The sequence below is a fragment of the Phyllobates terribilis genome, unplaced genomic scaffold (genome assembly GCF_046119375.1).
Source record: "Phyllobates terribilis strain yellow unplaced genomic scaffold, ASM4611937v1 Scaffold_27__1_contigs__length_16484149, whole genome shotgun sequence".
Lineage (NCBI taxonomy): Eukaryota > Metazoa > Chordata > Amphibia > Anura > Dendrobatidae > Phyllobates > Phyllobates terribilis.
Window position 1 is genome coordinate 6346529 of NW_027362787.1, and position 24086 is coordinate 6370614.

Genomic DNA, 24086 nt, shown 5'->3' on the forward strand with positions numbered 1-24086 from the left:
TCAATGTTTTTTGTTCATTTTGCTTGTTTGTCGGATTTTGGGATGGACTCTTTGGCTTTGCTTTTCTTCTCCTCATTGGATTTTTCATGTTCAAAGTTGCAGAAGCCAGATTACAAGCTCATTTTGGTTCAACTTCAGCAACTGTGCATTGCATTGCCATGTAATGTGATGCAATGCTATCTTTCTAGCTCTCCCTTTTTACTTCCTTTTGGATAAACAGACATATTAGGCAAGCATTTTGGAGCTTTCACCTAAATAACTACAGGTGGTGAGATAAGCTGCACAATATAATTGACCTTTCAGTATATTGTTGCACACACACCATCTATTTAGCAAATGCCCTTGTTATCAACAGCAGCCTTTTAAACTCACCTGAGCTAACAGGTATGTGCGCTGGTTACTCTGCTGCGCTTAAAATTTCTTTTTTGGTTTGCTACAATGCCTTTTCTGAAACGTTGTCTCCTTCTGCTGGAACACTGACTTCTTTCATTTAATGCCTGCAGACTATAAAAGAGAACCCAACCCAAAAAGTTTGGTTGATTAGTCTGTGGCATTCTGTTAAACTGTTGCTTATGGCGGTCTCTGTGAGCTTCTCAGCGACATTCAGCCAGCCAGGTATCCTGCCTGCAGTAGATGGAATGTGGCAATGGAACGCTGGCTGCGCGTGTCATAATAGGCTCTGAGCCTTTATATACCTGTGCACAGCAGCAGCCACCTTCAGTCTGCTGCTGGACAGCCAGCAGCAGCAGCAGCAGGAGAGGTATGTAATCAGGAGCCCTCCTGCTAAGGGTAGACAGCTGCTCGTTCCACCCCACCCCCCGCCTTAATTGGTTCTCCTCCCTTCCAACGGTGTTGAGGCGGGTGGGAACAGCAGGGGGTGAAGGTGCTGTGTTTAAAGAGGTGGAGTTATGCAGATCTAAAACGCGTGGATTGCAGCAGCAGCAAGCCGAAAAGTGCAGGCATGTAAGGGATCTAGAGGTTGACAACATGTCTTCTTAACGGGAGTCCAGGAGCTCATCTCCACAAATGGACTTTTCAGGATCCTTGGGTGGCTCCGTAGTTTGAAACCAATTCTGGTTATCGCTTCTCGGCCTTTTGGCTAAGATCAAGTGTAGTATCTGTTCTTATCAGTTTAATATCTGATACGTCCCCTATCTGGGGACCATATATTAAATGGATTTTTAGAACAGGGAGATGGAAAAAGAGCTTGCTCTGTCCACTCCACGCATTGACCTGGTATTGCAGTATCTCCAGGACCGGTGCACCCCTTCTTTAATGCAGTTTCTAAAATCAGAAAGAATTGAATTCAATGTTTTTTGTTCATTTTGCTTGTTTGTCGGATTTTGGGATGGACTCTTTGGCTTTGCTTTTCTTCTCCTCATTGGATTTTTCATGTTCAAAGTTGCAGAAGCCAGATTACAAGCTCATTTTGGTTCAACTTCAGCAACTGTGCATTGCATTGCCATGTAATGTGATGCAATGCTATCTTTCTAGCTCTCCCTTTTTACTTCCTTTTGGATAAACAGACATATTAGGCAAGCATTTTGGAGCTTTCACCTAAATAACTACAGGTGGTGAGATAAGCTGCACAATATAATTGACCTTTCAGTATATTGTTGCACACACACCATCTATTTAGCAAATGCCCTTGTTATCAACAGCAGCCTTTTAAACTCACCTGAGCTAACAGGTATGTGCGCTGGTTACTCTGCTGCGCTTAAAATTTCTTTTTTGGTTTGCTACAATGCCTTTTCTGAAACGTTGTCTCCTTCTGCTGGAACACTGACTTCTTTCATTTAATGCCTGCAGACTATAAAAGAGAACCCAACCCAAAAAGTTTGGTTGATTAGTCTGTGGCATTCTGTTAAACTGTTGCTTATGGCGGTCTCTGTGAGCTTCTCAGCGACATTCAGCCAGCCAGGTATCCTGCCTGCAGTAGATGGAATGTGGCAATGGAACGCTGGCTGCGCGTGTCATAATAGGCTCTGAGCCTTTATATACCTGTGCACAGCAGCAGCCACCTTCAGTCTGCTGCTGGACAGCCAGCAGCAGCAGCAGCAGGAGAGGTATGTAATCAGGAGCCCTCCTGCTAAGGGTAGACAGCTGCTCGTTCCACCCCACCCCCCGCCTTAATTGGTTCTCCTCCCTTCCAACGGTGTTGAGGCGGGTGGGAACAGCAGGGGGTGAAGGTGCTGTGTTTAAAGAGGTGGAGTTATGCAGATCTAAAACGCGTGGATTGCAGCAGCAGCAAGCCGAAAAGTGCAGGCATGTAAGGGATCTAGAGGTTGACAACATGTCTTCTTAACGGGAGTCCAGGAGCTCATCTCCACAAATGGACTTTTCAGGATCCTTGGGTGGCTCCGTAGTTTGAAACCAATTCTGGTTATCGCTTCTCGGCCTTTTGGCTAAGATCAAGTGTAGTATCTGTTCTTATCAGTTTAATATCTGATACGTCCCCTATCTGGGGACCATATATTAAATGGATTTTTAGAACAGGGAGATGGAAAAAGAGCTTGCTCTGTCCACTCCACGCATTGACCTGGTATTGCAGTATCTCCAGGACCGGTGCACCCCTTCTTTAATGCAGTTTCTAAAATCAGAAAGAATTGAATTCAATGTTTTTTGTTCATTTTGCTTGTTTGTCGGATTTTGGGATGGACTCTTTGGCTTTGCTTTTCTTCTCCTCATTGGATTTTTCATGTTCAAAGTTGCAGAAGCCAGATTACAAGCTCATTTTGGTTCAACTTCAGCAACTGTGCATTGCATTGCCATGTAATGTGATGCAATGCTATCTTTCTAGCTCTCCCTTTTTACTTCCTTTTGGATAAACAGACATATTAGGCAAGCATTTTGGAGCTTTCACCTAAATAACTACAGGTGGTGAGATAAGCTGCACAATATAATTGACCTTTCAGTATATTGTTGCACACACACCATCTATTTAGCAAATGCCCTTGTTATCAACAGCAGCCTTTTAAACTCACCTGAGCTAACAGGTATGTGCGCTGGTTACTCTGCTGCGCTTAAAATTTCTTTTTTGGTTTGCTACAATGCCTTTTCTGAAACGTTGTCTCCTTCTGCTGGAACACTGACTTCTTTCATTTAATGCCTGCAGACTATAAAAGAGAACCCAACCCAAAAAGTTTGGTTGATTAGTCTGTGGCATTCTGTTAAACTGTTGCTTATGGCGGTCTCTGTGAGCTTCTCAGCGACATTCAGCCAGCCAGGTATCCTGCCTGCAGTAGATGGAATGTGGCAATGGAACGCTGGCTGCGCGTGTCATAATAGGCTCTGAGCCTTTATATACCTGTGCACAGCAGCAGCCACCTTCAGTCTGCTGCTGGACAGCCAGCAGCAGCAGCAGCAGGAGAGGTATGTAATCAGGAGCCCTCCTGCTAAGGGTAGACAGCTGCTCGTTCCACCCCACCCCCCGCCTTAATTGGTTCTCCTCCCTTCCAACGGTGTTGAGGCGGGTGGGAACAGCAGGGGGTGAAGGTGCTGTGTTTAAAGAGGTGGAGTTATGCAGATCTAAAACGCGTGGATTGCAGCAGCAGCAAGCCGAAAAGTGCAGGCATGTAAGGGATCTAGAGGTTGACAACATGTCTTCTTAACGGGAGTCCAGGAGCTCATCTCCACAAATGGACTTTTCAGGATCCTTGGGTGGCTCCGTAGTTTGAAACCAATTCTGGTTATCGCTTCTCGGCCTTTTGGCTAAGATCAAGTGTAGTATCTGTTCTTATCAGTTTAATATCTGATACGTCCCCTATCTGGGGACCATATATTAAATGGATTTTAGAACAGGGAGATGGAAAAAGAGCTTGCTCTGTCCACTCCACGCATTGACCTGGTATTGCAGTATCTCCAGGACCGGTGCACCCCTTCTTTAATGCAGTTTCTAAAATCAGAAAGAATTGAATTCAATGTTTTTTGTTCATTTTGCTTGTTTGTCGGATTTTGGGATGGACTCTTTGGCTTTGCTTTTCTTCTCCTCATTGGATTTTTCATGTTCAAAGTTGCAGAAGCCAGATTACAAGCTCATTTTGGTTCAACTTCAGCAACTGTGCATTGCATTGCCATGTAATGTGATGCAATGCTATCTTTCTAGCTCTCCCTTTTTACTTCCTTTTGGATAAACAGACATATTAGGCAAGCATTTTGGAGCTTTCACCTAAATAACTACAGGTGGTGAGATAAGCTGCACAATATAATTGACCTTTCAGTATATTGTTGCACACACACCATCTATTTAGCAAATGCCCTTGTTATCAACAGCAGCCTTTTAAACTCACCTGAGCTAACAGGTATGTGCGCTGGTTACTCTGCTGCGCTTAAAATTTCTTTTTTGGTTTGCTACAATGCCTTTTCTGAAACGTTGTCTCCTTCTGCTGGAACACTGACTTCTTTCATTTAATGCCTGCAGACTATAAAAGAGAACCCAACCCAAAAAGTTTGGTTGATTAGTCTGTGGCATTCTGTTAAACTGTTGCTTATGGCGGTCTCTGTGAGCTTCTCAGCGACATTCAGCCAGCCAGGTATCCTGCCTGCAGTAGATGGAATGTGGCAATGGAACGCTGGCTGCGCGTGTCATAATAGGCTCTGAGCCTTTATATACCTGTGCACAGCAGCAGCCACCTTCAGTCTGCTGCTGGACAGCCAGCAGCAGCAGCAGCAGGAGAGGTATGTAATCAGGAGCCCTCCTGCTAAGGGTAGACAGCTGCTCGTTCCACCCCACCCCCCGCCTTAATTGGTTCTCCTCCCTTCCAACGGTGTTGAGGCGGGTGGGAACAGCAGGGGGTGAAGGTGCTGTGTTTAAAGAGGTGGAGTTATGCAGATCTAAAACGCGTGGATTGCAGCAGCAGCAAGCCGAAAAGTGCAGGCATGTAAGGGATCTAGAGGTTGACAACATGTCTTCTTAACGGGAGTCCAGGAGCTCATCTCCACAAATGGACTTTTCAGGATCCTTGGGTGGCTCCGTAGTTTGAAACCAATTCTGGTTATCGCTTCTCGGCCTTTTGGCTAAGATCAAGTGTAGTATCTGTTCTTATCAGTTTAATATCTGATACGTCCCCTATCTGGGGACCATATATTAAATGGATTTTTAGAACAGGGAGATGGAAAAAGAGCTTGCTCTGTCCACTCCACGCATTGACCTGGTATTGCAGTATCTCCAGGACCGGTGCACCCCTTCTTTAATGCAGTTTCTAAAATCAGAAAGAATTGAATTCAATGTTTTTTGTTCATTTTGCTTGTTTGTCGGATTTTGGGATGGACTCTTTGGCTTTGCTTTTCTTCTCCTCATTGGATTTTTCATGTTCAAAGTTGCAGAAGCCAGATTACAAGCTCATTTTGGTTCAACTTCAGCAACTGTGCATTGCATTGCCATGTAATGTGATGCAATGCTATCTTTCTAGCTCTCCCTTTTTACTTCCTTTTGGATAAACAGACATATTAGGCAAGCATTTTGGAGCTTTCACCTAAATAACTACAGGTGGTGAGATAAGCTGCACAATATAATTGACCTTTCAGTATATTGTTGCACACACACCATCTATTTAGCAAATGCCCTTGTTATCAACAGCAGCCTTTTAAACTCACCTGAGCTAACAGGTATGTGCGCTGGTTACTCTGCTGCGCTTAAAATTTCTTTTTTGGTTTGCTACAATGCCTTTTCTGAAACGTTGTCTCCTTCTGCTGGAACACTGACTTCTTTCATTTAATGCCTGCAGACTATAAAAGAGAACCCAACCCAAAAAGTTTGGTTGATTAGTCTGTGGCATTCTGTTAAACTGTTGCTTATGGCGGTCTCTGTGAGCTTCTCAGCGACATTCAGCCAGCCAGGTATCCTGCCTGCAGTAGATGGAATGTGGCAATGGAACGCTGGCTGCGCGTGTCATAATAGGCTCTGAGCCTTTATATACCTGTGCACAGCAGCAGCCACCTTCAGTCTGCTGCTGGACAGCCAGCAGCAGCAGCAGCAGGAGAGGTATGTAATCAGGAGCCCTCCTGCTAAGGGTAGACAGCTGCTCGTTCCACCCCACCCCCCGCCTTAATTGGTTCTCCTCCCTTCCAACGGTGTTGAGGCGGGTGGGAACAGCAGGGGGTGAAGGTGCTGTGTTTAAAGAGGTGGAGTTATGCAGATCTAAAACGCGTGGATTGCAGCAGCAGCAAGCCGAAAAGTGCAGGCATGTAAGGGATCTAGAGGTTGACAACATGTCTTCTTAACGGGAGTCCAGGAGCTCATCTCCACAAATGGACTTTTCAGGATCCTTGGGTGGCTCCGTAGTTTGAAACCAATTCTGGTTATCGCTTCTCGGCCTTTTGGCTAAGATCAAGTGTAGTATCTGTTCTTATCAGTTTAATATCTGATACGTCCCCTATCTGGGGACCATATATTAAATGGATTTTTAGAACAGGGAGATGGAAAAAGAGCTTGCTCTGTCCACTCCACGCATTGACCTGGTATTGCAGTATCTCCAGGACCGGTGCACCCCTTCTTTAATGCAGTTTCTAAAATCAGAAAGAATTGAATTCAATGTTTTTTGTTCATTTTGCTTGTTTGTCGGATTTTGGGATGGACTCTTTGGCTTTGCTTTTCTTCTCCTCATTGGATTTTTCATGTTCAAAGTTGCAGAAGCCAGATTACAAGCTCATTTTGGTTCAACTTCAGCAACTGTGCATTGCATTGCCATGTAATGTGATGCAATGCTATCTTTCTAGCTCTCCCTTTTTACTTCCTTTTGGATAAACAGACATATTAGGCAAGCATTTTGGAGCTTTCACCTAAATAACTACAGGTGGTGAGATAAGCTGCACAATATAATTGACCTTTCAGTATATTGTTGCACACACACCATCTATTTAGCAAATGCCCTTGTTATCAACAGCAGCCTTTTAAACTCACCTGAGCTAACAGGTATGTGCGCTGGTTACTCTGCTGCGCTTAAAATTTCTTTTTTGGTTTGCTACAATGCCTTTTCTGAAACGTTGTCTCCTTCTGCTGGAACACTGACTTCTTTCATTTAATGCCTGCAGACTATAAAAGAGAACCCAACCCAAAAAGTTTGGTTGATTAGTCTGTGGCATTCTGTTAAACTGTTGCTTATGGCGGTCTCTGTGAGCTTCTCAGCGACATTCAGCCAGCCAGGTATCCTGCCTGCAGTAGATGGAATGTGGCAATGGAACGCTGGCTGCGCGTGTCATAATAGGCTCTGAGCCTTTATATACCTGTGCACAGCAGCAGCCACCTTCAGTCTGCTGCTGGACAGCCAGCAGCAGCAGCAGCAGGAGAGGTATGTAATCAGGAGCCCTCCTGCTAAGGGTAGACAGCTGCTCGTTCCACCCCACCCCCCGCCTTAATTGGTTCTCCTCCCTTCCAACGGTGTTGAGGCGGGTGGGAACAGCAGGGGGTGAAGGTGCTGTGTTTAAAGAGGTGGAGTTATGCAGATCTAAAACGCGTGGATTGCAGCAGCAGCAAGCCGAAAAGTGCAGGCATGTAAGGGATCTAGAGGTTGACAACATGTCTTCTTAACGGGAGTCCAGGAGCTCATCTCCACAAATGGACTTTTCAGGATCCTTGGGTGGCTCCGTAGTTTGAAACCAATTCTGGTTATCGCTTCTCGGCCTTTTGGCTAAGATCAAGTGTAGTATCTGTTCTTATCAGTTTAATATCTGATACGTCCCCTATCTGGGGACCATATATTAAATGGATTTTTAGAACAGGGAGATGGAAAAAGAGCTTGCTCTGTCCACTCCACGCATTGACCTGGTATTGCAGTATCTCCAGGACCGGTGCACCCCTTCTTTAATGCAGTTTCTAAAATCAGAAAGAATTGAATTCAATGTTTTTTGTTCATTTTGCTTGTTTGTCGGATTTTGGGATGGACTCTTTGGCTTTGCTTTTCTTCTCCTCATTGGATTTTTCATGTTCAAAGTTGCAGAAGCCAGATTACAAGCTCATTTTGGTTCAACTTCAGCAACTGTGCATTGCATTGCCATGTAATGTGATGCAATGCTATCTTTCTAGCTCTCCCTTTTTACTTCCTTTTGGATAAACAGACATATTAGGCAAGCATTTTGGAGCTTTCACCTAAATAACTACAGGTGGTGAGATAAGCTGCACAATATAATTGACCTTTCAGTATATTGTTGCACACACACCATCTATTTAGCAAATGCCCTTGTTATCAACAGCAGCCTTTTAAACTCACCTGAGCTAACAGGTATGTGCGCTGGTTACTCTGCTGCGCTTAAAATTTCTTTTTTGGTTTGCTACAATGCCTTTTCTGAAACGTTGTCTCCTTCTGCTGGAACACTGACTTCTTTCATTTAATGCCTGCAGACTATAAAAGAGAACCCAACCCAAAAAGTTTGGTTGATTAGTCTGTGGCATTCTGTTAAACTGTTGCTTATGGCGGTCTCTGTGAGCTTCTCAGCGACATTCAGCCAGCCAGGTATCCTGCCTGCAGTAGATGGAATGTGGCAATGGAACGCTGGCTGCGCGTGTCATAATAGGCTCTGAGCCTTTATATACCTGTGCACAGCAGCAGCCACCTTCAGTCTGCTGCTGGACAGCCAGCAGCAGCAGCAGCAGGAGAGGTATGTAATCAGGAGCCCTCCTGCTAAGGGTAGACAGCTGCTCGTTCCACCCCACCCCCCGCCTTAATTGGTTCTCCTCCCTTCCAACGGTGTTGAGGCGGGTGGGAACAGCAGGGGGTGAAGGTGCTGTGTTTAAAGAGGTGGAGTTATGCAGATCTAAAACGCGTGGATTGCAGCAGCAGCAAGCCGAAAAGTGCAGGCATGTAAGGGATCTAGAGGTTGACAACATGTCTTCTTAACGGGAGTCCAGGAGCTCATCTCCACAAATGGACTTTTCAGGATCCTTGGGTGGCTCCGTAGTTTGAAACCAATTCTGGTTATCGCTTCTCGGCCTTTTGGCTGCGATCGTATGACTGTACCTTGATTGGTGCGAGTCTCCTGGAGGAATCCGGACCCTTTTGTGGAGGATTTTCTGCTTTTTCCTGTGGTATTCCATACCGACAGAATCCAAGATGTCTTTTGTGAAGAACACCATCCGTTTGTCCGTGGATCCATCTGACCAGAACAAGAACAACGTGGTTTTCATTGTCCAAGACATCGTTGAAGGCAAAGCTGGAGCAAGACGTTCTGAGATCTTCAGTGTCAACGAATTTTCACGTCAAGGTAATTATGACGTTACCTTTATGGACCAGGATGTTTGCCTTAATGTCTTTGAATGGCTCCGTGGTCACTCTAGTGACCCCTGCTTGGAAGGAGTTAGATGGGAACCTTTGTTTGGTCTGCAAGAAAAGGAGGTGACTGTGACTGTCTATAACCCTTTTACAGACCCTGAGCTGCTGGAGTGCTTCCTCTCTCGCTACTGTGAATATGTGCGGAAGGGAGTGAAGCAAGTCAATTGTCTAGGAATCTTTAACTGTCAGTATAAATTCCGTGTGAAATTGAAAAGGGATCCTGACAGTGTGGGGGGCTTTAGACACCCTCCATCAAATTTTTCCGTTGCAGGCCATAGAGGTTTCCTCTTTTACCCAGGCCAGCCCATGTTTTGCCGTAGATGCTTTTCTTTCGGACATACCATGGTAACATGCCTTAAAGGGCAGTGTTGCCGAAATTGCAGAAAGGAGGGGCATATGGCCAACCAGTGTCCAGAGGCCAAGTCCTGTGATGTCTGTGGGAGTAGTGATCACATGTATAAGGACTGTCCTATGAGTGCACCTAGACGTTCTGATAAAGAACAGAAGGAGGAGGAGCTGGAGAGGAGGCAGATGGCAAGCGCACTGAAAGTGCTGGAAAGATTGGAGAGGGAGGAGAGAGAGGGAAGGAGGCGGGAAACTGGTAGAGCCTCTCCCTCTACGGCGCCAGAGGAGGTGTCCCTGAGACCATGTTCTTCTTCTGCTGAAGAAATGAGGAAGAAGCGGAGGGAAGAAAAGGAGTTCTGGAGGGAAGTGGCAAAGGTGGAGAAAAAGGCAGTGTCTGCGAGAATATCTAGGAAAGTGGTGGAAGCAGAGCTGCCTGAGATGATGACTTTTGGAGAGGCAATGGACGCAACAGGATGTGAAGTGCAAATCTCGGAACCCGACAGTCCTGAACACCCTTCGGGTCCTGAAAACATTGAAGATTTTTCTTCGGAGGATGATAGGGGTGCAAAGAAGAGTCGTAGGGAGGATGGTGGGGGCAGTGATGATGCAGATTTTAGTGAGCCTCAGAGGAAGATCAGAACTGCCAGAATGAGGAGTGTGGCTGGTGAAGCCAGCGGGTCGGAAACCAGCTGTTCTGTTCTGATGGCGGAGGAGGATAGTGGTGGTGCTGGATAGTGTCACCATATAATATTGTAAATGTTTTTTCTTTTTGTCCTCTTGTGAGCTTTGGTTTAGGCCAAAGGCTATTTCTTTGTGTAATTGGTGAAGGAGTAGAAGTATTATGGGATTTACCATAGTGTCCCAAAACGTAAGAGTGTTTAAAAGTAAAGTAAGAAGAGCTGCTATTTTTGAGTTTTTAGCTATGCAAAATGCATCTATTTTTTGTTTACAAGAATGTGGGGTAGTGGATGGTGTGAAAGGGGATGAATGGTCTTATGGAGCGTCTGTGTGGTCGGGGAGTGCATGTAATAAGAATGATGGTGTGGGTATTTTGGTTAAAGGAAGGGAGGTTGTTTTGAGTGATTATTTGGTTATTGAGGTGGGGAGATGTATCCTTGCTAATTTTGTATACAAGAATGTAAAGTTTTGTGTTATTAATGTTTATGCGCCAGTTGAAAAAAATGAGCGCAAAAATTTATTTGAAAAAATTAAGCTTTTTGTTCCAGGAAGAATACCTGTGGTAATTGTGGGTGATATGAACTGTGATGTGGGGAGAGTGAATGTGGATGTGTCTGGGAAAGCATTATTGGAGTTAGTGAATGATTTTGGGTTGTGTGATATGCAGCGCGTGTGTAACATGAATCCTTTGTTGAACACTTTCTTTTCTGAGAGTGGTAGGGTACAATCCAGATTGGATTATTGTTTTATTTCTAAAAATATGGTTTCTGTTAATTATAGGCAGGAAAACGTTCTTTTTTCAGATCATGTGTGTATGTTGTGTGAGTTGGATATAAAAGTTGATGGAGTGTTTGGGAGAGGATTGTGGAAGTTAAATGTTAAACTGTTAGAGAATGAAGATGTGAGAAAGGAGTATGAAAGGCGGTATGAAGAATGGTGTAAGCATAAAAATGAGTTTGGGAATGTTTGTGAGTGGTGGGACTGGGTGAAGAAACAAGCAAAAATGTTCTTTAAAAATTTAGGATACAAGTATGCAGCAATTAAAAGAGAGAGTTTTGTTAAACTGAACGCGCGGTTGAGCGTTTTGTATAAGTTAAGGGAAGGAGGAGTTGAGGTGGAGGAGGATATTTTAGAGGTAAAAAAGGAGATTAGTGAGTTTTTGTTGGAGAGAGGGAGAAGCATAGTGTTTAGGGCAAAGATTGATAAGATGGAGCAGGATGAGAAATGTTCTCGGTTTTTCTTTAAAAAAGTTTTTGGAAAGAAACAGAGTATGAGCGTGGTGTATGGAGCAGATGGAAGTGAGGTGAGTGGAGAGGATATGTGTGAAGAGGTGGCTAAGTTTTATGAGGATCTGTATGCAGTGAAACAGAGGGATGAATGTTTGGAGAATGATGTTTTGAGTGTGTTAGAGAGTAAGTTGAGTGAAGCAGAAAGAGAGAGAGTGATGGGTGAGGTGACTGGTGATGAGGTATGGAAGGTTATGTGTAGTATGGCTTTGAATAAGACGCCGGGGGAGGATGGCCTCCCAGTAGAATTTTATCGTGTGATGTGGGGTGTGATTGGTAAGGACTTTGTGGATGTATGTAAGTATATGTGGGGAAACATGGAGGTGACTGAGAGTATGCGTGCAGGTTTGGTTGTGTTAATTCCTAAGAAAGGGGATTTGAAAAGTCTGAGGAATTGGAGGCCAATAACGTTACTTAATTGTGATTATAAAATCTATGCAAAACTTATGGCTAATAGGATGCGTGATGTGATAGAGAGTGTGATTGGGGATGAGCAGTGTTGTGCGGTACCTGGGAGGCGGATTCATGAGTGTGTGTGTATGTTAAGAGATTGTCTATGGGATTGCATGGGTCGTAAGAAGAGTGTATTTTTGTTAAGTTTGGATTTTGAAAAGGCTTATGATAGGTTGTCGCATGGTTTTTTGTTCAGAGTGTTGTTAAAAATGGGTTTTCCGGCTGATTTTGTTGGGCGAGTGAGAAGTTTGTATGCGGGTGTTTATAGCTGTGTTTTAATGAATGGGTATGTGGGTAGGAAAGTGAATGTGTTTTCGGGTGTGCAACAGGGGTGTCCTTTGTCCCCTGTAGCATTTATTTGTGCAATTGAGCCATTGTTGTGTATGCTGAGGAAAGATAAGGTAATTCGTGGTGTGCAAGTGCCGGGAGGTGGAGGAAAAGAATGGAAGGTGAGTGGTTATATGGATGACGTGTGTGTATTATGTGATTCTGAATGTTCGGTGAGGCGGGTGAAGTTGTTAGTGTCTATTTTTTGTGGTGCATCTGCGTTTAAAGTGAATTGGGAAAAGAGTGAGTGTAAGGGTTTTGGAGGCGGAAGTTTAAGTAGGGATGTAGGTGTGAATGTAGTGAATGGACCTATTAAAGTTTTGGGTGTGAAGTTTTCAGAGAGTTTGGATGGGAAAGAAAGTTGGGATGATGCGAAAGGAAAAGTTGAGCAGAAGTTGAATTTTTGGAAATTGAGGAGTTTATCCTTTTTTGGGAAGATTTTAATTGTTAAGAGTGTGGTGTTGCCAATATTTTTATATATTGCGGTAGTATTTCCACCAGGATATATGTGTATGAGAAGCTTGAATAGAATTTTATTTGTTTTTTTGTGGAACTCGAAAATGGAGAGAGCTAGGAGAGAAATTTTGGTTAAAAGAGTGGAAAAAGGTGGTTTGGGTTTTCCGAATTTGTACGTGTTTTTTGGTGTGAATATCGTTGTGTTTGTTTTGAAAGTGATTAGGGCGGATGGAAAGTTTTCATCTATGTGTAGGTATTTATTTGGAGCGTATTTGTTTCGTTTAAAGTGGCAAGAAAGGGATTTGCGATGTCCGATTGCTTTTGAGATGCCTGTATGGTATGTGTGGGTTTATAAGTTTTTGGTGAGGTATGAACTGTGTGATGCAGATGTGAGATTGCTGGAGAATAAGAAGGCTGTGTATAGGATGATTGAATGTAGAGAGGTAGAATGTGGAATAAATATGGTTAGGGGTGGTGATGTGCAGAAGGTTTGGAAGAAAGTGCGGATGAGTGGTATGACCAACAAACAGAGTGAAGTTGTGTGGCAGTCTTTACATGGAGTATTACCTGTGAGAGAGTTTCAGAGGAATAGAGGTTTGGTGAGGAGTGAAATGTGTCCAAGAAATGGCTGTGGTGGAAGGGAAAGTGTGTTGCATGTTTTTTGGAATTGCCAGTATGCTAGAGATGTGATTGGGAGAATGGGGCCTTTGTGTAAAGAATTGTGTGGTGTGAATTTGTTGTCTTTTGAGTTGTTTATGTTTGGTTTGGGAATATGTGATGGGACGAAGGAAAGAGTCTTGTGGTTGATGCTTGCATGTATAAAGGAAGTGTTATGGGATCTGAGGAATGTGTATGTGTTTAAAAGGAAGGAAATTGCTGTAAAGGATAGTGTGAAGGTGATTTTGGGGAAGATGTATGTGTGTTTCCTATGGGACAAAAAGAGGAGAGGGGAAGTGGATGCGGAGGGAATATGGAAAGTTAAAAAGTGGAGATATATTGTTAGTACCTCTTGATTTTTGTTATTGTTGTTTTGAAATATGAAATAAATATTTCCGATGATGATGGGGACAGCAAATTGCGTATTGGATTTGACGCAGCTGTTTTGATGGAATTTTCCTTTGTCTGGTTTCCATAGACTGTGGAATTTCCTCGTCTGAGGAGAAAAAAAAAAAAAAAAATCTGTTCTTATCAGTTTAATATCTGATACGTCCCCTATCTGGGGACCATATATTAAATGGATTTTTAGAACAGGGAGATGGAAAAAGAGCTTGCTCTGTCCACTCCACGCATTGACCTGGTATTGCAGTATCTCCAGGACCGGTGCACCCCTTTTTTAATGCAGTTTCTAAAATCAGAAAGAATTGAATTCAATGTTTTTTGTTCATTTTGCTTGTTTGTCGGATTTTGGGATGGACTCTTTGGCTTTGCTTTTCTTCTCCTCATTGGATTTTTCATGTTCAAAGTTGCAGAAGCCAGATTACAAGCTCATTTTGGTTCAACTTCAGCAACTGTGCATTGCATTGCCATGTAATGTGATGCAATGCTATCTTTCTAGCTCTCCCTTTTTACTTCCTTTTGGATAAACAGACATATTAGGCAAGCATTTTGGAGCTTTCACCTAAATAACTACAGGTGGTGAGATAAGCTGCACAATATAATTGACCTTTCAGTATATTGTTGCACACACACCATCTATTTAGCAAATGCCCTTGTTATCAACAGCAGCCTTTTAAACTCACCTGAGCTAACAGGTATGTGCGCTGGTTACTCTGCTGCGCTTAAAATTTCTTTTTTGGTTTGCTACAATGCCTTTTCTGAAACGTTGTCTCCTTCTGCTGGAACACTGACTTCTTTCATTTAATGCCTGCAGACTATAAAAGAGAACCCAACCCAAAAAGTTTGGTTGATTAGTCTGTGGCATTCTGTTAAACTGTTGCTTATGGCGGTCTCTGTGAGCTTCTCAGCGACATTCAGCCAGCCAGGTATCCTGCCTGCAGTAGATGGAATGTGGCAATGGAACGCTGGCTGCGCGTGTCATAATAGGCTCTGAGCCTTTATATACCTGTGCACAGCAGCAGCCACCTTCAGTCTGCTGCTGGACAGCCAGCAGCAGCAGCAGCAGGAGAGGTATGTAATCAGGAGCCCTCCTGCTAAGGGTAGACAGCTGCTCGTTCCACCCCACCCCCCGCCTTAATTGGTTCTCCTCCCTTCCAACGGTGTTGAGGCGGGTGGGAACAGCAGGGGGTGAAGGTGCTGTGTTTAAAGAGGTGGAGTTATGCAGATCTAAAACGCGTGGATTGCAGCAGCAGCAAGCCGAAAAGTGCAGGCATGTAAGGGATCTAGAGGTTGACAACATGTCTTCTTAACGGGAGTCCAGGAGCTCATCTCCACAAATGGACTTTTCAGGATCCTTGGGTGGCTCCGTAGTTTGAAACCAATTCTGGTTATCGCTTCTCGGCCTTTTGGCTAAGATCAAGTGTAGTATCTGTTCTTATCAGTTTAATATCTGATACGTCCCCTATCTGGGGACCATATATTAAATGGATTTTTAGAACAGGGAGATGGAAAAAGAGCTTGCTCTGTCCACTCCACGCATTGACCTGGTATTGCAGTATCTCCAGGACCGGTGCACCCCTTCTTTAATGCAGTTTCTAAAATCAGAAAGAATTGAATTCAATGTTTTTTGTTCATTTTGCTTGTTTGTCGGATTTTGGGATGGACTCTTTGGCTTTGCTTTTCTTCTCCTCATTGGATTTTTCATGTTCAAAGTTGCAGAAGCCAGATTACAAGCTCATTTTGGTTCAACTTCAGCAACTGTGCATTGCATTGCCATGTAATGTGATGCAATGCTATCTTTCTAGCTCTCCCTTTTTACTTCCTTTTGGATAAACAGACATATTAGGCAAGCATTTTGGAGCTTTCACCTAAATAACTACAGGTGGTGAGATAAGCTGCACAATATAATTGACCTTTCAGTATATTGTTGCACACACACCATCTATTTAGCAAATGCCCTTGTTATCAACAGCAGCCTTTTAAACTCACCTGAGCTAACAGGTATGTGCGCTGGTTACTCTGCTGCGCTTAAAATTTCTTTTTTGGTTTGCTACAATGCCTTTTCTGAAACGTTGTCTCCTTCTGCTGGAACACTGACTTCTTTCATTTAATGCCTGCAGACTATAAAAGAGAACCCAACCCAAAAAGTTTGGTTGATTAGTCTGTGGCATTCTGTTAAACTGTTGCTTATGGCGGTCTCTGTGAGCTTCTCAGCGACATTCAGCCAGCCAGGTATCCTGCCTGCAGTAGATGGAATGTGGCAATGGAACGCTGGCTGCGCGTGTCATAATAGGCTCTGAGCCTTTATATACCTGTGCACAGCAGCAGCCACCTTCAGTCTGCTGCTGGACAGCCAGCAGCAGCAGCAGCAGGAGAGGTATGTAATCAGGAGCCCTCCTGCTAAGGGTAGACAGCTGCTCGTTCCACCCCACCCCCCGCCTTAATTGGTTCTCCTCCCTTCCAATGGTGTTGAGGCGGGTGGGAACAGCAGGGGGTGAAGGTGCTGTGTTTAAAGAGGTGGAGTTATGCAGATCTAAAACGCGTGGATTGCAGCAGCAGCAAGCCGAAAAGTGCAGGCATGTAAGGGATCTAGAGGTTGACAACATGTCTTCTTAACGGGAGTCCAGGAGCTCATCTCCACAAATGGACTTTTCAGGATCCTTGGGTGGCTCCGTAGTTTGAAACCAATTCTGGTTATCGCTTCTCGGCCTTTTGGCTAAGATCAAGTGTAGTATCTGTTCTTATCAGTTTAATATCTGATACGTCCCCTATCTGGGGACCATATATTAAATGGATTTTTAGAACAGGGAGATGGAAAAAGAGCTTGCTCTGTCCACTCCACGCATTGACCTGGTATTGCAGTATCTCCAGGACCGGTGCACCCCTTCTTTAATGCAGTTTCTAAAATCAGAAAGAATTGAATTCAATGTTTTTTGTTCATTTTGCTTGTTTGTCGGATTTTGGGATGGACTCTTTGGCTTTGCTTTTCTTCTCCTCATTGGATTTTTCATGTTCAAAGTTGCAGAAGCCAGATTACAAGCTCATTTTGGTTCAACTTCAGCAACTGTGCATTGCATTGCCATGTAATGTGATGCAATGCTATCTTTCTAGCTCTCCCTTTTTACTTCCTTTTGGATAAACAGACATATTAGGCAAGCATTTTGGAGCTTTCACCTAAATAACTACAGGTGGTGAGATAAGCTGCACAATATAATTGACCTTTCAGTATATTGTTGCACACACACCATCTATTTAGCAAATGCCCTTGTTATCAACAGCAGCCTTTTAAACTCACCTGAGCTAACAGGTATGTGCGCTGGTTACTCTGCTGCGCTTAAAATTTCTTTTTTGGTTTGCTACAATGCCTTTTCTGAAACGTTGTCTCCTTCTGCTGGAACACTGACTTCTTTCATTTAATGCCTGCAGACTATAAAAGAGAACCCAACCCAAAAAGTTTGGTTGATTAGTCTGTGGCATTCTGTTAAACTGTTGCTTATGGCGGTCTCTGTGAGCTTCTCAGCGACATTCAGCCAGCCAGGTATCCTGCCTGCAGTAGATGGAATGTGGCAATGGAACGCTGGCTGCGCGTGTCATAATAGGCTCTGAGCCTTTATATACCTGTGCACAGCAGCAGCCACCTTCAGTCTGCTGCTGGACAGCCAGCAGCAGCAGGAGAGGTATGTAATCAGGAGCCCTCCTGCTAAGGGTAGACAGCTGCTCGTTCCACCCCACCCCCCGCCTTAATTGGTTCTCCTCCCTTCCAACGGTGTTGAGGCGGGTGGGAACAGCAGGGGGTGAAGGTGCTGTGTTTAAAGAGGTGGAGTTATGCAGATCTAAAACGCGTGGATTGCAGCAGCAGCAAGCCGAAAAGTGCAGGCATGTAAGGGATCTAGAGGTTGACAACATGTCTTCTTAACGGGAGTCCAGGAGCTCATCTCCACAAATGGACTTTTCAGGATCCTTGGGTGGCTCCGTAGTTTGAAACCAATTCTGGTTATCGCTTCTCGGCCTTTTGGCTAAGATCAAGTGTAGTATCTGTTCTTATCAGTTTAATATCTGATACGTCCCCTATCTGGGGACCATATATTAAATGGATTTTGAGAACAGGGAGATGGAAAAAGAGCTTGCTCTGTCCACTCCACGCATTGACCTGGTATTGCAGTATCTCCAGGACTGGTGCACCCCTTCTTTAATGCAGTTTCTAAAATCAGAAAGAATTGAATTCAATGTTTTTTGTTCATTTTGCTTGTTTGTCGGATTTTGGGATGGACTCTTTGGCTTTGCTTTTCTTCTCCTCATTGGATTTTTCATGTTCAAAGTTGCAGAAGCCAGATTACAAGCTCATTTTGGTTCAACTTCAGCAACTGTGCATTGCATTGCCATGTAATGTGATGCAATGCTATCTTTCTAGCTCTCCCTTTTTACTTCCTTTTGGATAAACAGACATATTAGGCAAGCATTTTGGAGCTTTCACCTAAATAACTACAGGTGGTGAGATAAGCTGCACAATATAATTGACCTTTCAGTATATTGTTGCACACACACCATCTATTTAGCAAATGCCCTTGTTATCAACAGCAGCCTTTTAAACTCACCTGAGCTAACAGGTATGTGCGCTGGTTACTCTGCTGCGCTTAAAATTTCTTTTTTGGTTTGCTACAATGCCTTTTCTGAAACGTTGTCTCCTTCTGCTGGAACACTGACTTCTTTCATTTAATGCCTGCAGACTATAAAAGAGAACCCAACCCAAAAAGTTTGGTTGATTAGTCTGTGGCATTCTGTTAAACTGTTGCTTATGGCGGTCTCTGTGAGCTTCTCAGCGACATTCAGCCAGCCAGGTATCCTGCCTGCAGTAGATGGAATGTGGCAATGGAACGCTGGCTGCGCGTGTCATAATAGGCTCTGAGCCTTTATATACCTGTGCACAGCAGCAGCCACCTTCAGTCTGCTGCTGGACAGCCAGCAGCAGCAGCAGCAGGAGAGGTATGTAATCAGGAGCCCTCCTGCTAAGGGTAGACAGCTGCTCGTTCCACCCCACCCCCCGCCTTAATTGGTTCTCCTCCCTTCCAACGGTGTTGAGGCGGGTGGGAACAGCAGGGGGTGAAGGTGCTGTGTTTAAAGAGGTGGAGTTATGCAGATCTAAAACGCGTGGATTGCAGCAGCAGCAAGCCGAAAAGTGCAGGCATGTAAGGGATCTAGAGGTTGACAACATGTCTTCTTAACGGGAGTCCAGGAGCTCATCTCCACAAATGGACTTTTCAGGATCCTTGGGTGGCTCCGTAGTTTGAAACCAATTCTGGTTATCGCTTCTCAGCCTTTTGGCTAAGATCAAGTGTAGTATCTGTTCTTATCAGTTTAATATCTGATACGTCCCCTATCTGGGGACCATATATTAAATGGATTTTTAGAACAGGGAGATGGAAAAAGAGCATGCTCTGTCCACTCCACGCATTGACCTGGTATTGCAGTATCTCCAGGACCGGTGCACCCCTTCTTTAATGCAGTTTCTAAAATCAGAAAGAATTGAATTCAATGTTTTTTGTTCATTTTGCTTGTTTGTCGGATTTTGGGATGGACTCTTTGGCTTTGCTTTTCTTCTCCTCATTGGATTTTTCATGTTCAAAGTTGCAGAAGCCAGATTACAAGCTCATTTTGGTTCAACTTCAGCAACTGTGCATTGCATTGCCATGTAATGTGATGCAATGCTATCTTTCTAGCTCTCCCTTTTTACTTCCTTTTGGATAAACAGACATATTAGGCAAGCATTTTGGAGCTTTCACCTAAATAACTACAGGTGGTGAGATAAGCTGCACAATATAATTGACCTTTCAGTATATTGTTGCACACACACCATCTATTTAGCAAATGCCCTTGTTATCAACAGCAGCCTTTTAAACTCACCTGAGCTAACAGGTATGTGCGCTGGTTACTCTGCTGCGCTTAAAATTTCTTTTTTGGTTTGCTACAATGCCTTTTCTGAAACGTTGTCTCCTTCTGCTGGAACACTGACTTCTTTCATTTAATGCCTGCAGACTATAAAAGAGAACCCAACCCAAAAAGTTTGGTTGATTAGTCTGTGGCATTCTGTTAAACTGTTGCTTATGGCGGTCTCTGTGAGCTTCTCAGCGACATTCAGCCAGCCAGGTATCCTGCCTGCAGTAGATGGAATGTGGCAATGGAACGCTGGCTGCGCGTGTCATAATAGGCTCTGAGCCTTTATATACCTGTGCACAGCAGCAGCCACCTTCAGTCTGCTGCTGGACAGCCAGCAGCAGCAGCAGCAGGAGAGGTATGTAATCAGGAGCCCTCCTGCTAAGGGTAGACAGCTGCTCGTTCCACCCCACCCCCCGCCTTAATTGGTTCTCCTCCCTTCCAACGGTGTTGAGGCGAGTGGGAACAGCAGGGGGTGAAGGTGCTGTGTTTAAAGAGGTGGAGTTATGCAGATCTAAAACGCGTGGATTGCAGCAGCAGCAAGCCGAAAAGTGCAGGCATGTAAGGGATCTAGAGGTTGACAACATATCTTCTTAACGGGAGTCCAGGAGCTCATCTCCACAAATGGACTTTTCAGGATCCTTGGGTGGCTCCGTAGTTTGAAACCAATTCTGGTTATCGCTTCTCGGCCTTTTGGCTAAGATCAAGTGTAGTATCTGTTCTTATCAGTTTAATATCTGATACGTCCCCTATCTGGGGACCATATATTAAATGGATTTTTAGAACAGGGAGATGGAAAAAGAGCTTGCTCTGTCCACTCCACGCATTGACCTGGTATTGCAATATCTCCAGGACCGGTGCACCCCTTCTTTAATGCAGTTTCTAAAATCAGAAAGAATTGAATTCAATGTTTTTTGTTCATTTTGCTTGTTTGTCGGATTTTGGGATGGACTCTTTGGCTTTGCTTTTCTTCTCCTCATTGGATTTTTCATGTTCAAAGTTGCAGAAGCCAGATTACAAGCTCATTTTGGTTCAACTTCAGCAACTGTGCATTGCATTGCCATGTAATGTGATGCAATGCTATCTTTCTAGCTCTCCCTTTTTACTTCCTTTTGGATAAACAGACATATTAGGCAAGCATTTTGGAGCTTTCACCTAAATAACTACAGGTGGTGAGATAAGCTGCACAATATAATTGACCTTTCAGTATATTGTTGCACACACACCATCTATTTAGCAAATGCCCTTGTTATCAACAGCAGCCTTTTAAACTCACCTGAGCTAACAGGTATGTGCGCTGGTTACTCTGCTGCGCTTAAAATTTCTTTTTTGGTTTGCTACAATGCCTTTTCTGAAACGTTGTCTCCTTCTGCTGGAACACTGACTTCTTTCATTTAATGCCTGCAGACTATAAAAGAGAACCCAACCCAAAAAGTTTGGTTGATTAGTCTGTGGCATTCTGTTAAACTGTTGCTTATGGCGGTCTCTGTGAGCTTCTCAGCGACATTCAGCCAGCCAGGTATCCTGCCTGCAGTAGATGGAATGTGGCAATGGAACGCTGGCTGCGCGTGTCATAATAGGCTCTGAGCCTTTATATACCTGTGCACAGCAGCAGCCACCTTCAGTCTGCTGCTGGACAGCCAGCAGCAGCAGCAGCAGGAGAGGTATGTAATCAGGAGCCCTCCTGCTAAGGGTAGACAGCTGCTCGTTCCACCCCACCCCCCGCCTTAATTGGTTCTCCTCCCTTCCAACGGTGTTGAGGCGGGTGGGAACAGCAGGGGGTGAAGGTGCTGTGTTTAAAGAGGTGGAGTTATGCAGATCTAAAACGCGTGGATTGCAGCAGCAGCAAGCCGAAAAGTGCAGGCATGTAAGGGATCTAGAGGTTGACAACATGTCTTCTTAACGGGAGTCCAGGAGCTCATCTCCACAAATGGACTTTTCAGGATCCTTGGGTGGCTCCGTAGTTTGAAACCAATTCTGGTTATCGCTTCTCGGCCTTTTGGCTAAGATCAAGTGCAGTGATCTAGCGGCTGCTGCCTTGGTCTTGGCAGAGAGGTGCTGGGGGTACCCGGCTCCTTGGCCTGGGGGGATCGCTCTGTTTTTCAGCAGGGCTTCACCTCCCTGCTGCTATTAGGGAGTCGGATTAGTCCCCGGGCAACGGGAGGCGATCATCTACCTGGCACTTCGGTGTTGAAGGTTTCTATTGAGAAGAGGAGAACCTGTTTGTGAAGAAGATGTCTGCAGCATCACATGAAGGAGAGGAAGATCATGTGCCTGAATTCGCTAAGGTGCAGAATTCTATTCGTTTGGTTGTTCAGGAGAACTTTCGAGATCAAAAGGATTTTAGGTATGTGATGAGTTAAGTTCTTGTGGATCTTTTTGGTTTGAAGACAGAAGAAGTGTTGGCGATAATGGACTACCCCAGGAGGGGTGTTTATGATATAGTTTTTGTTGACAAAGTTTTTTTTGAAGGATATCCAAGGAAAATGACTGCAAGCCAGGATAAAAGAATGGAGGGGATAAGTGTAATGCCACACTTCCCCGTTAGAGATAAATGGATCATTGTTAAAATGTACTCTCCATTGGTGGACGAAGAGGATGTTCTTACATTTTTGGAGTTTTTTTGTTTGTCAGTAACACCAAAAGGGAAGATTTATAATGAATTTGGTTTTTGGACTTCGAAGTGGAAATTTTTGGTCCGTTTCAAAGAAGATGAGCAGGGGACTGTGTTGCTTCCCCCAGCTAGGTTTAAGTTGGGTAATATAAATGGTGATATTTTTTTCAGTGGTATACCCACTTTTTGTCGAGTTTGTCGTCAATACGGGCATGGAAAGGAAAATTGTTCGGGTGGTGTATGTGGTTTTTGCAAAAAAGGTGATCATGAGTCAAAGGATTGTAAAGATCGGAGGAAGTGCAACTTGTGTCAGGAAGATACGCATGTTTTTAAGAATTGCCCAAAGAGGAAAAAAAATAAAGAGAAGGAGGTAGTGGTTAAAAAGGTTTTGGTAGAGAGAAAGGAGGAAAGTGTAGAAAAGGTGTTGGTGGTAAAGGGAAAAGAAAGCAAACCTGTAGGAGTGCAGAGGGAGATGGAGAAAACAAGAGTAGATTGGGGGGATAGGGTAGAGAGTGAAATGGGAGGTGTAAGTCAGGGAACTGGCCGTGGTAAGGTTAAAAAGCAAGAAAAGAGAAAGGAACAGGAAGTGGAGGTGGCAATGGAAGAAAATATAGTTGTTTTTCAACAACCTATGTTTATAAAGAATGCAGAATATTTTAACCGGTTGTACCGTAAGTTGTATGATGAGAAACGTTTGGACTATCTTATAGAGAATGTTAGGAAAGAACTAATAAGAGATAAAAATGTTTTTTGTGTGAAATATAGAATACCAGATGGTGTATCGAAACAAGTTTTTTCAGCATCAAGGGTTGAAGATTTGTCCCTTAAGGTTCTGAGTTGGGTTGAGGTTCATGCTTTTGATAATGGTTACAAGTATTTTACTTGATGTTATTACTGTTGTTAATACAGTTATAATTTAATTTTTATTTTTTTGGTATCCATTCAGGTTCTGAAACATTTCTTTCTTTGTAAGTATTGTATTTTTGTAATTTTTTTTTCTGACATTAAAAGTACCAAAACCTGATGATGATTTAAGTTGGAGTCCACGTCTTGTCTCCCTTTGGGGAGAAGAGGACTGTGGAGTGGACTTTAATTTTAACCTGAATAGGTTTTAAAAAAAAAAAAATCTGTTCTTATCAGTTTAATATCTGATACGTCCCCTATCTGGGGACCATATATTAAATGGATTTTTAGAACAGGGAGATGGAAAAAGAGCTTGCTCTGTCCACTCCACGCATTAACCTGGTATTGCAGTATCTCCAGGACCGGTGCACCCCTTCTTTAATGCAGTTTCTAAAATCAGAAAGAATTGAATTCAATGTTTTTTGTTCATTTTGCTTGTTTGTCGGATTTTGGGATGGACTCTTTGGCTTTGCTTTTCTTCTCCTCATTGGATTTTTCATGTTCAAAGTTGCAGAAGCCAGATTACAAGCTCATTTTGGTTCAACTTCAGCAACTGTGCATTGCATTGCCATGTAATGTGATGCAATGCTATCTTTCTAGCTCTCCCTTTTTACTTCCTTTTGGATAAACAGACATATTAGGCAAGCATTTTGGAGCTTTCACCTAAATAACTACAGGTGGTGAGATAAGCTGCACAATATAATTGACCTTTCAGTATATTGTTGCACACACACCATCTATTTAGCAAATGCCCTTGTTATCAACAGCAGC

The 24086-nt window shown here is 43.8% G+C and overlaps 13 non-coding genes across 13 annotated transcripts; all 13 read left to right on the forward strand.

Annotated features, from left to right (window-relative positions):
• The first annotated feature begins 1079 nt into the window (after window positions 1–1079).
• Window positions 1080–1270, forward strand: LOC141178534 (U2 spliceosomal RNA). The gene has a single exon (XR_012254810.1). It is a non-coding gene; the product is annotated as a U2 spliceosomal RNA (small nuclear RNA).
• A 1115-nt stretch (window positions 1271–2385) lies between these two features.
• On the forward strand, window positions 2386–2576 carry LOC141178535 (U2 spliceosomal RNA). The gene has a single exon (XR_012254811.1). It is a non-coding gene; the product is annotated as a U2 spliceosomal RNA (small nuclear RNA).
• Window positions 2577–3691: 1115 nt separating this feature from the next.
• On the forward strand, window positions 3692–3881 carry LOC141177627 (U2 spliceosomal RNA). The gene has a single exon (XR_012254204.1). It is a non-coding gene; the product is annotated as a U2 spliceosomal RNA (small nuclear RNA).
• A 1115-nt stretch (window positions 3882–4996) lies between these two features.
• On the forward strand, window positions 4997–5187 carry LOC141178537 (U2 spliceosomal RNA). The gene has a single exon (XR_012254813.1). It is a non-coding gene; the product is annotated as a U2 spliceosomal RNA (small nuclear RNA).
• Window positions 5188–6302: 1115 nt separating this feature from the next.
• Window positions 6303–6493, forward strand: LOC141178538 (U2 spliceosomal RNA). The gene has a single exon (XR_012254814.1). It is a non-coding gene; the product is annotated as a U2 spliceosomal RNA (small nuclear RNA).
• A 1115-nt stretch (window positions 6494–7608) lies between these two features.
• Window positions 7609–7799, forward strand: LOC141178539 (U2 spliceosomal RNA). The gene has a single exon (XR_012254815.1). It is a non-coding gene; the product is annotated as a U2 spliceosomal RNA (small nuclear RNA).
• Window positions 7800–13954: 6155 nt separating this feature from the next.
• On the forward strand, window positions 13955–14142 carry LOC141177873 (U2 spliceosomal RNA). The gene has a single exon (XR_012254401.1). It is a non-coding gene; the product is annotated as a U2 spliceosomal RNA (small nuclear RNA).
• Window positions 14143–15257: 1115 nt separating this feature from the next.
• LOC141178541 (U2 spliceosomal RNA) lies at window positions 15258–15448 on the forward strand. Its single transcript, XR_012254816.1, has one exon. It is a non-coding gene; the product is annotated as a U2 spliceosomal RNA (small nuclear RNA).
• Window positions 15449–16563: 1115 nt separating this feature from the next.
• Window positions 16564–16754, forward strand: LOC141178542 (U2 spliceosomal RNA). Its single transcript, XR_012254817.1, has one exon. It is a non-coding gene; the product is annotated as a U2 spliceosomal RNA (small nuclear RNA).
• Window positions 16755–17863: 1109 nt separating this feature from the next.
• LOC141177549 (U2 spliceosomal RNA) lies at window positions 17864–18054 on the forward strand. Its single transcript, XR_012254134.1, has one exon. It is a non-coding gene; the product is annotated as a U2 spliceosomal RNA (small nuclear RNA).
• A 1115-nt stretch (window positions 18055–19169) lies between these two features.
• On the forward strand, window positions 19170–19360 carry LOC141177497 (U2 spliceosomal RNA). The gene has a single exon (XR_012254086.1). It is a non-coding gene; the product is annotated as a U2 spliceosomal RNA (small nuclear RNA).
• A 1115-nt stretch (window positions 19361–20475) lies between these two features.
• LOC141177327 (U2 spliceosomal RNA) lies at window positions 20476–20666 on the forward strand. The gene has a single exon (XR_012253931.1). It is a non-coding gene; the product is annotated as a U2 spliceosomal RNA (small nuclear RNA).
• A 2834-nt stretch (window positions 20667–23500) lies between these two features.
• On the forward strand, window positions 23501–23691 carry LOC141177786 (U2 spliceosomal RNA). Its single transcript, XR_012254337.1, has one exon. It is a non-coding gene; the product is annotated as a U2 spliceosomal RNA (small nuclear RNA).
• Window positions 23692–24086: the final 395 nt, after the last annotated feature.